We start from the raw sequence: 13,072 nt of genomic DNA on the forward strand, positions 1-13,072 counted from the left end.
TTAACTCATCCAGTGGAATCAGCAAAGGTTTTGATGGATATAATGAAACAGTATGGTCAAGTCTCTGGGTTTAAGATAAACATTAGAAAGACAAAGATGATAGTTAAAAATATGACAACAAATCAAAAAGAGGAGTTACAAAGGGTAACGGGATGTGAAATAGTCAAAAAAGTTAAATACCTAGGAGTTTATATTGCATCTTCTAATGGTAAATTGTATAAGTATAATTATGAATTGATATGGCATAAAATACAAGCTGAAATGGATAAATGGAAAAAATTACAACTGTCCTTGTTAGGTAGAATAGCAGCTATAAAAATGAATGTTTTACTTAGGTTTTTATTCCTCTTTCAAATGATACCAATACTAAAAAAGGATGCCAACCTGGAAGAATGGCAGAAAGGTATTAATAAGTTTGTATGGCAAGGTAAGAAACCAAGGATAAAATTGAAAATAATGCAGGATACACGAGAAAGAGGAGGATTGAAAATGCCAAATTTAAAACTGTATTATGAAGCAGCTGTTTTATCAGCAATTAGTGATTGGATTAATTTAACAAATGGAAGGATATTGAATATTGAAGGGCATAATTTGGTTTATGGTTGGCATGCTTATTTAGTGTATGAAAAAAGGGTGGATAGAGCATTTAAGAGTCATATACTGAGAAATGCCTTATTGCGTGTCTGGAAGAAATATCAATATAAGTTAAATGAAAAGATACCTATATGGACAGCACCCAGGCACCCAATAGAGAACACGAGCATAGAAAGTAGACAGGACGTAATTACATATATAGATATTCTCAATATGCAGGGAGGTATATTAAAATTAAAACCTGTGAATGTGTTGAAAGAGGAGAAAATAATTCAAACTTGGTTTCAATATGTACAATTACAAGCCAGATGGAGAAAAGACCAGAAAATTTGTGTTATACAAAGTGATGAAAATTTAATTAAACAAATTAGAGACTAAAGTCCAATGCATATAAAAAGATTGTATAATATATTGAGAGAGATGGACTCAGAAACAGAGTTAGTTAAGGACTGTATGATAAAATGGGCGCAGAATTTTGAACAGCCAATAATGGTGATGGAAACTTGGGAAAAAATATGGGTGACAAATGTGAAATTTACCAAAGTGCAAAATTTAAGGGAGAACTTTTATAAAATGTTTTATAGATGGCATCTAGATCCAAAAAAGTTATCTCGTATGTATCCGAATGTACAACCAAAAAGTTGGAGATGTTATTGTGAGGATGCAACTTATTTCCATATTTGGTGGACATGTAAAAAGGTTAAAGCGTTTTGGATAAAAATTTGGTGGATTTTACAAAATATTCTTAAAAAGAGGTTGAAATTTACGCCACAGCTGTTTCTGCTGGATATAGTTACGGTTCCGTGAGTCATATCGTTACCTCTACCGGCTCGGCGGAACCAGGAGGAACCCACCACCGCTGCAGATCCTCTCCACCTCTTCCTGGATTAGCGGAGGGCTTCCTGTCACTTCCCATCGGATTGGGGGGTTTCTGTGACCCCCAAGTCATCCCTGGCTGTGGGGTGTACCTCCCCTCTTCTCATCCAGTGCCACCCAATCCCCAAACTCTTCCTCCGGCAGAAATCTTCCTCTGTGAAAGGAGGAGCATCCATCCCGGCCAGATGCTTCCAGCCCCAGAAGAGGAAGGGGGGGTCTGAATTGGGGATGGAAACGTTGATCTCGACTTGGAGGTGGGAAGGGCCAGAACCAGCAGCAGCACCAATGGGAATTCTCCCTGCTTGAGCGTCATCGGTCTCTGGGCAGAGTCCTTCGTGGCTTCACCTGAAGGAGGAGAGCCAGTTCTGCAGAGAGAGAGAGAAGCGGAGAAAGTGGGAGGGGGGATCTTGGCCTGAAGAACCGAGCGGAACTCTCTCCTGCATTGGGTGAAGTCAAGGGAAACTCTGCCCGGAGACTGATGATGCTAAAGGAGGGAGAATTCCCATTGGTCCCCCTGTTCTTTCTGGACCCTCCCAATTCCGAAGTTGGAGGCAGCCCCATTCTGGGCCAGGCAGCCTTTCTGCGGTCCCTTCGCTTTGCGGAGAGAGGGAACCGGTGGGAAATTCCACTGCCTGAGCCAAAAGGGTCTACGGCAGGGGTGAAATGCTCCCGGTTTGGACCGGATTGCCCGATCCGGTAGTGATGGAGGCGGGTGGTTCGGAGAACCGGTAGCAAAAATCCCTGCCCCCCCCCCACATGCCCAACTGAACCATACGATCCTCAGAGGCTTTTTTTCTTTTAAATGCCTCTGACGATCCAAGCTGAGTTGCCTGATCGTCAGAGGCATTTAAAGGAAAAAAAGCCTCTGACGATCAGGTAACTCAGCTGGGATCGTCAGAGCCTTTTGAAAGGATTTTTTACAACCACTTCGCCAAAGAGGTTGTAGAAAAAAATGGTTTTAAAAGTTTTTTAAAAATCACCACGCCCACCCAATCACATTACCCCACCACCACCAAGCCACGCCCACAGAACCGGTAGTAACAAATTTTAGATTTCACCCCTGGTTTATGGGATCTTGAGAAGATCGTTTTCTCAGGGGGTGGGGGGGGACCCTCAGGAGGGGAAGGGCCAGGCGGGGCCAGGTGAGGGAGGCCAGGAGGCGGGGCCAGGTCGAGGCAATGTCAATAAGTTTGTGTTTTTAAAGCAGGCTATTTGTTTTCCAGTGGTTCCAGAGGAGCAGCCCGTCCTGTGGAAACGGGGACCGACGGAGGTACGTCATATTTATTTCTTTAATTGTTTCTCAACACGTACCCAATAGGACCCAAACCCTGGAAGTCAAAATGGCTCTTTTGGGTGAGGGGGCCTGGATTAACCGGGCTTGAGGGTTTTTCCTGGGCTCAGGCCCAACGTCCTCATGGCCTCCGTTGCTTTTCAGCAGACGAATTCACGGGCCGGCAACCTGCCCCCTATCAAGGAAGGTCCTCCCCCTCAGCGGTCCTTTACCACCCGCCCCCCCAAGGTAAGCAGTCTAAATCTTCTGGGGCAGGGGTGGGTTCTAATTTTTTTTACTCCTGGTTCTGTGGGTGTGGCTTATTTTGTGGGTGTGGCTTGGTGGGGGGGTTAATGTGACTGGGTGGGCGTGGCCACCTTTTTTTTTAACTTTTAAAAGCATTTTTTCTACAACCTTAAGAGGTTGCAGAAAAAAAAATGCTTTGAAAAGCCTCTGATGATCAGGCAACTCAGCTGGGATCGCCAGAGGCTTTTAAAGGCATTTTTTCCCCTACAACCTCTTCGGCCGAAGAGCTTGTAGGAAAAATGCTTTTCAAAGCCTCTGACGATATATATATTTCATGGCTGTTATTTTAACTTTTCCAGACTCCTGCAACATCTGGGGGGCGACCGCTGAGGAATCCGAGGGAGAAGAGTGGCACGTAAGTCTACATTTTACCTAAAGAATATAAAATATAACATTTATTTTTTAAATGAATCCTTTGTTGAAACACCTTTGGCTTTTATGAGAGCATCTAGTCTTTTGGCCTTAGAGCCGATCTTGCCATGGAAATCTTTGCCCACTCTTCCTTCAAAAGGGCTCCAAAATTGGAACATTGGGCGCTATCTAACAAAATGAAATTCAAGGATGAAAAAAGTGAGGTTCTACATTTAGCCAAGAAAAACAAAATGCACAGGGACAGTATATGGGGCACCTCGCTCAACAGTAGTAACTCTCAGAGGGATCTTGGAGTCCTAGTGGACAACCGTTTAAACAGGAGCCAGGCGTGTGCAGCAGCTGCCAAAAAAGCCAACCCAGTTCCAGGCTGCATCAATCAAGACCACGTGAAGTGTTAATGCCACTTTTTAAGGCCTTGGTAATGCCACACTTGGAATATTGCATCCAGTTTTGGTCTCCACGATGTAAAAAGGATGTGGAGACTCTAGAAAGAGTGCAGAGAAGAGCAACGAAGATGATGAGGGGACTTGAGGCTAAAACATAATGGATTTTTCACATATTTAATGACTACTATTTAACATCAGTTTTTTCCCTTCAAAGATTTCAGTTTGTTTTTTGACTTGAATTGTACATCTTATATGTTATGTTAAAGGAGGAAGTACTCTGAAGGGATTTATTTTGGTCTGATTTATTTCTTTTACATTTCCAAAACCTGGCCTTTTAATAGGGGTGTGTAGACTTTCTTTGCTAAATACTGAAGTAAAAACTTAAGTAATCCAACTCTTATAAACAACTCTTATCAACACATTAAACCTTAATATTTAAGTCACTAATCAAATCCCTTAAGACTACCCTGGAGGTGTATCTAAAGTCCCTCTGTACCCATTGGCCATTTATACGGAGCCTTTCTAAAAGACCCAATAAATAGTGAAAGGATTGTTAGTAGAAATAGCAACACTGAATTTATACAGCGACACAAACATAAAGGTATTTTTAATATTTTTCAATGGAAGAAAATGTTTGATGAGTCAAATAAAAAACTTAAGGGTCTAATTTCTCTCTGGTTTTCCTATTTACAGCAACAGAAAGCAGAAGTTGTTCTCCCTGACTGAGGAGCTCCTGCGTCAAAATGCCCAGCTTTCGGAGAAGAACGCAGAACTCTGCAGGGAGATGGAGGAGAAACTGCGGAGGTGAGAAACCCTGACTTTCTCTTCCTGGATTTCCTATTCAATTCTCCTTAGCTCCCTACCCTGGACACACATTACACAACGTTCTGCGTTGAATTCCGTTGCCTGGATGGGTGGGAGACATCATGAATCTCTTGACAGGGACTTTTCCTGGCCAAATCCTCTGAATGTAGGAGGTCCCTGCTTTGATCTCCTCCTCTGCTGCTCGCTGACCTCAGTTCTCGGCTCCCCCTCGGCTCTCACCAGTTCAGTCTTCTCCCCCTTCTGTCCCCATTAGAAAGTTTGGAAATTGTTTTGAATTTTCTGGTATGAAAGCCAAAAAAGGGGGGAAAAGGTTTTAAGATCTGAAGATTCCTTTATGGCAAAACTCAAGTAATTAAAAAGTAAGGCTGGGTAAAACAAAGGAAGTGCCAGGCGTTTTAGTTAGTTTTCATTTTAAAAGGGTTTGATGATTCGGGTGAAGACCTGAGGGGGCTCATTTCCCTCTTGTCTTCCTATTTTACAGAATCCAGATGTTGGAACTCCGAAACCTCCATCTCCACTGCAGGGTTCTGACGGAAGCTGGAGCAAAGCAGGAGCTCCTCAAGGAGAACGAAGAGCTGCGGGAACAACTGGAGAGGTAAGAAATACCGTGTTTCCCCGAAAATACGACCTTCCCCGCAAGCAGTTGTTGTTGTGGCTAAGCTAGTAAGTAAGAATCTTTGGCTGCTTCTCCGCATTGACCTCTCCACGTCTCCTTCTTCCAGAGAAAAACAATGGAGGGAGCGTTTCCTGGGAGAGAGAGAACGGCGGGAATCCCAGTAAGACCCGGGAGGAGATCTCGCAGGATCAAAAGAGATCTGAGGCAGCCTCCAAGGACCTCTAAGACCTTCAAGTAGCTCCTCCTCCTATTCCTCTTCCTCCTCCCCTCCCCCTCCGGGACCCATTCTCTGTCTCCACCACATCCTGGCAACACCAAAAAGCCTCTGAGAACCAGGCAAAAAGTGCACCCTATTTTTTCCATGACTTTTGGAGGTTCTGTACAGGATCATGGACCCAACTTCCAGAGGGTTTGTAGGCCCTAGGAGACCCTCCCTCATTTTTCTGCTGCTGGATAACTTGTAAGAAGGTGCAAAGAGGAAAGAACTGAAGGGCTGAAGAGGAAATGCTTTTGTAAAGTCGATTTGATCCTTTGAAATTTATTTTGTAATGTAAATAGAGATCTGGATTTGGAATACCCCTCAAGATCTTTTTTTAATTCCTTCAATTCTGCTATTGGTTCCTGCTTTTTAATGTGCCTCGGTGTTGATTTTAATTCTAAGAGATTTGTGGTTTTTTTAGTTGTTAATTATTGGGGTGCAAACTGTCAGTATTGTAATTTTTCTTGTTCTCTTTAATGCTTTTGGCATGTTACCGTAATAAATGTTGAGTTGAATTGAATTGAGTTGAGTTGAATTGAATTGAATTGAATTGAATGGCTCTTTGGACCTGATTCCTTCAGGATCCTTCATTAGTCCTGGAAAGTCTGGTTCCTGTCTGCACTCTTGTCTGACCTCTTGACAAGTCTGCAGCAGAAGAAAGACCCCAAAGCAATGGGATTGTTGTCATGGAAGGACAGGCCTGTTTTGACCCTTCCCCCCTCCCCACTCTGGATCCCCTCCCCAGCCAGGACATCTACACCAGTGAAAAGCAGCTCTTGGATTCCATGGAGAAGATACAGTTGGATCTATCACTCCCCACTCCGTCTGCCAAAGAAAGAAACACACACAGGGACCTGTGGGGCTTTGTAGGGTCCCACTAATGTGGACATCTGGATGGAGATGTCCATCCTGTCAGCTGCATCCAGAGGAGCCAAAGGGAGTGGTCCTTCCTCCCACAACCATCCCTGGGAACAGGGGCTCCTCCAGTAGAGAGCACGTCCAGCAAGGCCTCTGAAGGGCCAAGTGGATTCTCTTAGTTGTCAGGGAGGTTGTGGCCAAGTGTGAGATTGTGCAGGAGCTGGGGATCCTTACTGACCATTTGTACAGCAAATATACACCATAGTATATTAAAGTCACTGATAGAGAAACTCTTTTACACAAAATGCTCATGTTATTCTTATATCATCAGGAATAGAAACAAGAAAATCCTTTTTTTCCCAATTTAATCCTCTTTGTCTCCACCAGCTGACTGAGTCTCAAGCCAACCCAGATCCAAAACCAGAGGCAAATGATAGTTACTCATCACCTTGACATTGAATGAGTGTTGAGAAGGTGGGATGGAGATAGTTCTCCACCAGAGTTCAGAGTCACAAACACACCATTATTTGTAGAAGGACTAATATTTATCTGGCCACGAAAGGGGATTTAGAATAATTCAATCACTAAAACAGAACGATCGTAAAAGGAAGAGGATTCTTTTAATGTGAGAAACATTTACCGAGTCTTTAAAAAAAACGACTTTGTTTCTATAAGGATCAGGAATTGAGTATCCATGAGAGCTTATAAAAATAGGGAGCTGGTCTTTGCAGGGGCCACTACAACCGTTTCAATTGCTACTTTAAACGACAGTTAGCATTCAAGTGATGAACTCAAGTTTGGATGGAGAGAGGGAAATCATCTGGAGTTGTTACGGTTTTTATTCCGTCCCATCTTTGGATTCCAGCAACTTCCACAAAATAAGACGAAGAGAAGCTTTGGAAATCCAGACCATTCAGGAAATTAGACAGGTCCATTAATACAGGAGGAAGTGAAATAAAAAGGAAAGAAGGAAAGCGTTAGGAATGCAAAGAGAGGAAAGGAAACTCCAGCACAGGGAATGACTTAGGAATGAAACTGGCAAGGAGGAGCCTGGTTGGAAGTCCTTGTTCTATGCGATCTTCTTGTTCAACTGAGGATTCTCAGACTTTGGGGCAGCTGATGGGGAGGAAAAGAGCCTGGAAGGAAAGGATGGGGGGGGACTGTGGGGGTGTGTGTGTGGGAGAAATGAATAAATGCCCAGAAGTTTCTCATTGATTTGAGCTCTGAAGGTTTGAGTCGGTCAGGCGGAGACTTCACCAGTTCAACCAGTTCAGCCCAGCCAGCCAGTCCAACTCAACCACCAAGGCAGAATCCCTGGGAGCGCCCATCATCCCCGGCCAGAGCGGGCTCCGTGGCCCAGGAGAAGCGGGAGGGAGGCCGAGGGATGGCCAGGCTGAGAAGGCGGAGAGGAGGCAGGAAGAGCCCCTGGGACGGTGGAGCTGAAGGGCTGCTCGGCATCTTCCCAGCTTCTTTCGCGCCCTTCAGCTCGGCTGGCGGAGGCCCCGGACGGCGCCTGGGAGTCCAAAGAGCGGGGGGGGGGCTGGAGCTCTCCGGGGCTGCGGAGGGAGCCTGGGGGGGGGGGGCTGAAGACTTTTGGCCAATGGGGAGGAAGAGCGCCCCCTGTGGGAAGGGCGAGACAACGATCTGGCTAGACTAGCGGTGGTACGTGGGTCGGTGGGTGGCGGAGCTGTCCTAATAGGGGCTCACCCGGGAACTGGGGGGGGCAGAGCGAAGGGGAAGGAGGAGCTGGGATTTTGAGGAGGGGGCCTGCTTTTCTTGGGGGGAAACAGGCTTCCCTGCTGGTTGGTTGGCTTTTCCTCAGCGATGGCTGTGGTCGCCCATCCAGAGGAGACCCTGAGCATCCCTGCTTAGCACCAGAGCCCATCCAGGCAGCTGCGCCTCCCTGCTCCCCTCTCGCCTTGCCCCATTGCCCGAGTGTGGGAGGCTGGACTCTAGAATCTCCTTAGCGTGGAGAAGAAATCACAATCTGTCTCTTAGAAGTTTAGAGCTCTTTCTGAGCTCACCTGCTCGTCTTTCCCTTCCACTTGAAGTTGGGCTGGGAGGGGGAGAAGAGAGAACCCTGAGAGCCTGGACAGAAGCATCTACTCCTCTCCATTGTCTCCCAGGCATTTGGGAGGGGGCCTCAACCAGCGTCTCCATGCAGCCAGGCTGGGCTGCCCCAATTGAGGTGCCCTGGAAACAGGCAGGAGGTCCTGAGTCCAGACTGGGATGGAAGCCCCGAAGTTGCCGTTGACCTGGGAGCCTCTGGATGGAGCTTGGCGCTGGGTCCCCTGGAAATTGGCTGCTCTCTTCGGGTCTCTCGGTTGTCCTCAGTAAGAAACTTTTGGGGGAGGCTGGGTATCATCCTCCTTCGGGTGTATGTTTCTTAGGCTTCGCATTTGCATTTTGGTTTAATTTGCTTGAATTAATAATAAAGCTTAAAGCTTAAAACTGTCAGGAAATTTCTCCTTATTTGTAGGTTGGATCTCTCTTCGCTGGGCTTCCACCCGTTGCTTCTCTTCCTGCCTTCAGGGGCTCCGGAGGATGAATGGAGCCCCTCTTCTCCGTGAGAGCCACCCAAGTATTGGGCGATGCTGTCCCATCCCCTGCAGCCCTTCCCTTCCTTGGACTGGACATCCCCCCCCCCCGTCCCTTCATCCGTCATCCCCTGGTTCAGCCTCCGGACCCCCCACCCTCTTTCTTGCTCTGCTCTGCCCACGGAGGGAGTCGCCCTGAGCGGTGGAGGCTGAGGGGTTTTGGGGTTGGGGGAGCTGACAGAGGACCCCCCAAAGCTGCTCTGACTTTAAAGCCTGTTTTCAGGATCCCCCTGTGTTCTTTCGGGGGCAAAGGAAGGCTTGCCAGAAGGGCTTCTGGAAGGGACGAAGGTTCCTTCCGAGGGATCGAGGGACGGGCAGCTCCGGGACTCTCGAACCCAACACTCGGCCAGTGTCGCCTCTCCGAACTGCCTGCAGCCCCCGGCGGACCCAGCGCCCTTCCGCCCCATCCCGGCGCAGCGCAACCTGGAAGGGCGAGAAATCCGAGGGGCTCCCAGAAAGGCCAGGTCTGGAGCCTGGAGCGGCCGATCCACGTCTAGCCCTGAGGCGCAAGTGAGGCTCCCCCTCCGCGTAAAGGTCCCGCGTGGGCTCAAGCCCCCCTTAGGCAGCCTGCTCGCTCGCCCGCCTGCAGTGGGTACCCGGCCCCTCTCCCCCCCCCCCGGGCCACAGCAGACCTGGCCTTGGAGGGAAGAAGCGCGGACCGCCCGCGGTACCCATCCCGATCCTGCAGCCGGCCTGGGAGGAAGGCAGTCCAGCCCCTCCTCCCCCTTCCCCCCCCCCCGCTTTCCCTCTTCAGCTCTTCTCTCGCCCTCTGCGCTCCTTCTGCCCCGCAGCTGCTGGCTGAGAAGCGAATGGAGGGAGGGGCGAGGGGAGCTGTGCCCAAGGCCAGAAAACCCGCTTTCTCCCTTTCCCCCTCTGCCTTTGTCAACGGAGGCTGGGCTGAGTCCCGGGGGCTCCCGAACCTCCCCCCCCAGCCCGACTTTGGGTCGGATTTATTGGGAAGTTGCAGGTGGGGGAGGGGTGATTGGGACAACTCGGCTCTTCTTCAGTCCCACAGCTGTAGGCAGCAACATCTGGAGAAGGAGGGGCTTCCTCTGCCTTGGGGGAGGAGGGGGGGCGGCAAAATCCGCCTTTTGTTTGAGTTGATGCGACCCGGTTCATCCCCGCTGGACCTTCCGGCTCTGGGATCTCCAGGCGCCCCTTCACTCCCAGGAGACCCTCCCTTCCTCCGTCAAACCTCTCAGGCTGGCCGTCCCGCTGGATCCCTTCCTCTTCAACTGCGGCAGGGACCTCGATGTGGCCTAGGATGATTGACAGCCCTGGGTATTTTGGGTTCGTTTTGAGGTTGACTGGCTGGGTGGGCTTTGCTCTGCTGTGTAAGAGCTGCATCATAAGAAAACGTCACAAATACGTTGTGGGCACCTGCTGGCAGGTGAGGATGGAGGAAAAGTCCACGGACTGGAAAGACGGGAGGGAGGGGGGAAGAAGGGGAAGGAGGGAGGGGAATCAACAAATGCCCAGAAGCCCAGACAGCCGCAGGGGGTCCCTTCTGAAGAGGGCGGCCTTCGGATTGCTTTGATCTCTGGAGTTTTGAGCAGGTCAGGCTGATTCTTCTCCAGTTATTTGTAACTTACAAAACCACCCAAAGACAAGGAAAGATGAGGGGGGTTTCTTCCCTTCCCTTCCCTTCTCCTTCCCCTCCCCCTCCCCCTCCTCTTACCATCCCTCTTTCCCTCCCCGTTTCCTGTCAACTCACACAGACTTCATGCAAATCCCTCGTTCTCCAGGGGGGCCTGGATGAGGCCGTTGGACAGGAGATTCGAGAGAAATGCCACCTGCTCTTTATTGATTTAGGGGAGAGAGAGGTGGACACTCAACCTAGTCTCAGACACACCCGGACGGATGGATGGATGGATGGATGGATGGATGGATGGATGGATGGATAAGTGAATGGATGGATGGATGGATGGATGGATGGATGGATGGATGGATAAGTGAATGGATGGATGGATAAGTGAATGGATGGATGGGTGAATGGATGGATGGATGGATGGATGGATAAGTGAATGGATGGATGGATGGATGGATGGATGGATGGATAAGTGAATGGATGGATGGGTGAATGGATGGATGGATGAACAGATGCGTAGTAAGGCTCTCCCCACGACCCCCTCTTGCCTTGCCCAAACTTATAGCCATGGCGTCTGCCTTTTGCCTGTCCCACTGCCTTGCACTTCTGTTTAATCTCCTGTCCAAGGGCCTCATCAAGACCACCCTGGAGAATTAGGAATTTGTATTGGGGGGGGGGTCTGGGAGGGTTGTATAGGAAACCTGCTGATTGGCAGAAGCTGTTGATCCCTCGACCCCCAGGAGAGCCATTGCAGTGGGAGATGAAAGGAAGAACCAGAAATCCACAAACGGAGTAGATCCTGGAGGGAAGGAGGGACTCGGAATCCCTGGGTGGCTTTGAAGGACCCGGATGGTCTTATCCGTCCTTTGATGCTCAGAGGAAGCTGAAAGGGCTTCACTGACCGGGATTTCCTCCTCTGCTGGGCAGCTGCAGCCTTCCGCATGGGGAGTTTCCAGGAAAAGTTCCCTTGTTGAGTCAGGGAAGCCAAATAAAGCTCCATACAATGGAATATGGGGGGAAAAGACCAGTCAAATTGCTTTAGCCCAAAGGCGAAGAACGCGACATTCTGAACCAGCCGTTGCCCACTGAGTGACCCCATTGCTGGAGAGACTCGAGAGCCCATCAGCCCCTCCGGCTCTTCTTCTTCCACGCTGCAACTCAACGCCAGTCTCTGCAGTGGAGACCGACCGTGGCTGGGCGGGTCCGGAGGCTTCCTGGGGGGGTTTCGGTTGAGGGTGGGGAAGCCCAGGGGGCTGGAGGGCGATGGGGCTGCCACGGGGGCCCCTCTTGCTCCTGGGGGCTTCCCTGTGGGGGGGGGCAGCTAGGAGGACCTGCCACCTGGGGCGGAGGAAGCCGAGAGGGGAGGGGCAGCCGCGTCCTGGGCTGGGTCTCCCCCCCTCTAAGCAACCTGCCCAGGAGGGGGAATCCGCCTTCCTCTGCGACCCCTGGAAAGCCCGGGCAAGAGAGGGCGGGAGGGGGGCTCTTTGGGCAGCGGAAACCCGGCTTCCACTTCGGCCTCTTCGGGCACCGGCCGGCCTTCCAGTTGCGAGGGGCTGGCAGCAGGGACGGCGGCGGAGGCGGGGAAGGGGCTGTGGCAGGAGGGGGAGGGCAGGGCTGCCTCGTCCGGGCGGGGGCCGAGAGGAAGGCGGGCGGCGGCTTCCCCTCCCCTCCCCTCCCCCTGGGTCTTCTCCATTGTGTGGGGGGGGCTTTCTGCCCCGCTGGGTCCTGAGCGGGCTGATTGCGAGAGCGACGCGGGGCACCCGAGCATGTGCAGAGCGCCAGGTGCGGCCCCGAGTCCTTTCCCTGCCCCGGAGGAGCCTGGCCGGGAACTCCGCAGCCCCTCCGGAGAAGTTGGGCGGGGGGCTTGCCTAGCCTTGGCCCCGGCCCTCCAGCCCCTGCACAGCCCCCGGCGCTCAGGCTCCGCTGGAGGGGCTCCGTGGCCTATCGGGGCTCCGAGGAGGGCTCTCTCTCTGCCGAGCCCTGGAGGCGCTGGGCGGGGCAGCAGCGGGACGCTTGGCCTGGGGGGTGGGGGGGCTGCGCTGTCATTCTCTCTCTCTCTCTCCCTCCTTTCCTTTCGCTTCTCTCTTCCTGGGGGTCCTTTATTAAGGGGGGGAGAAGCTTTCCTTCCCTTCTGTGCCAGTTCCCCCCTCCTGCTTTGCAATTGCCTTTTTGGTGGGGACACAGAAATCCCTCTTCATATTTCTCATTCCCGTCTTTTCTTTCTTTTTTTTTTTCGAAAATAAGGGGCGGGGTTGGGGGGGTTGGGGTGAGAAAGCCTCAGCTCCCCAAAGCCTGCGAGCGGCGCTCAGTCCGGGATCGAACTCGAAGGCAGCCAGGTTAGAAGGGAGGTGGATTCCCAACCTCCGAGGGCAGAAGGTGCGAATCCTGCAGGAATGGCTAGCCAATGGCAGGGCGGGTGGGCTGGCGGGCGGGGCGGGAGCGGAATCTACTGGATCTCTGAATTGCTTCTGTCGGAGGGTGGGTTGCGCGGAGAAGTCCAGGGACATCGCAGCGGCTCCTGGGCC

This window comes from Pituophis catenifer, unplaced genomic scaffold (genome assembly GCF_029215685.1).
Source record: "Pituophis catenifer annectens isolate HBS135680 unplaced genomic scaffold, rPitCat1.0.hap2 SCAF_21, whole genome shotgun sequence".
NCBI classification, from domain to species: domain Eukaryota; kingdom Metazoa; phylum Chordata; class Lepidosauria; order Squamata; family Colubridae; genus Pituophis; species Pituophis catenifer.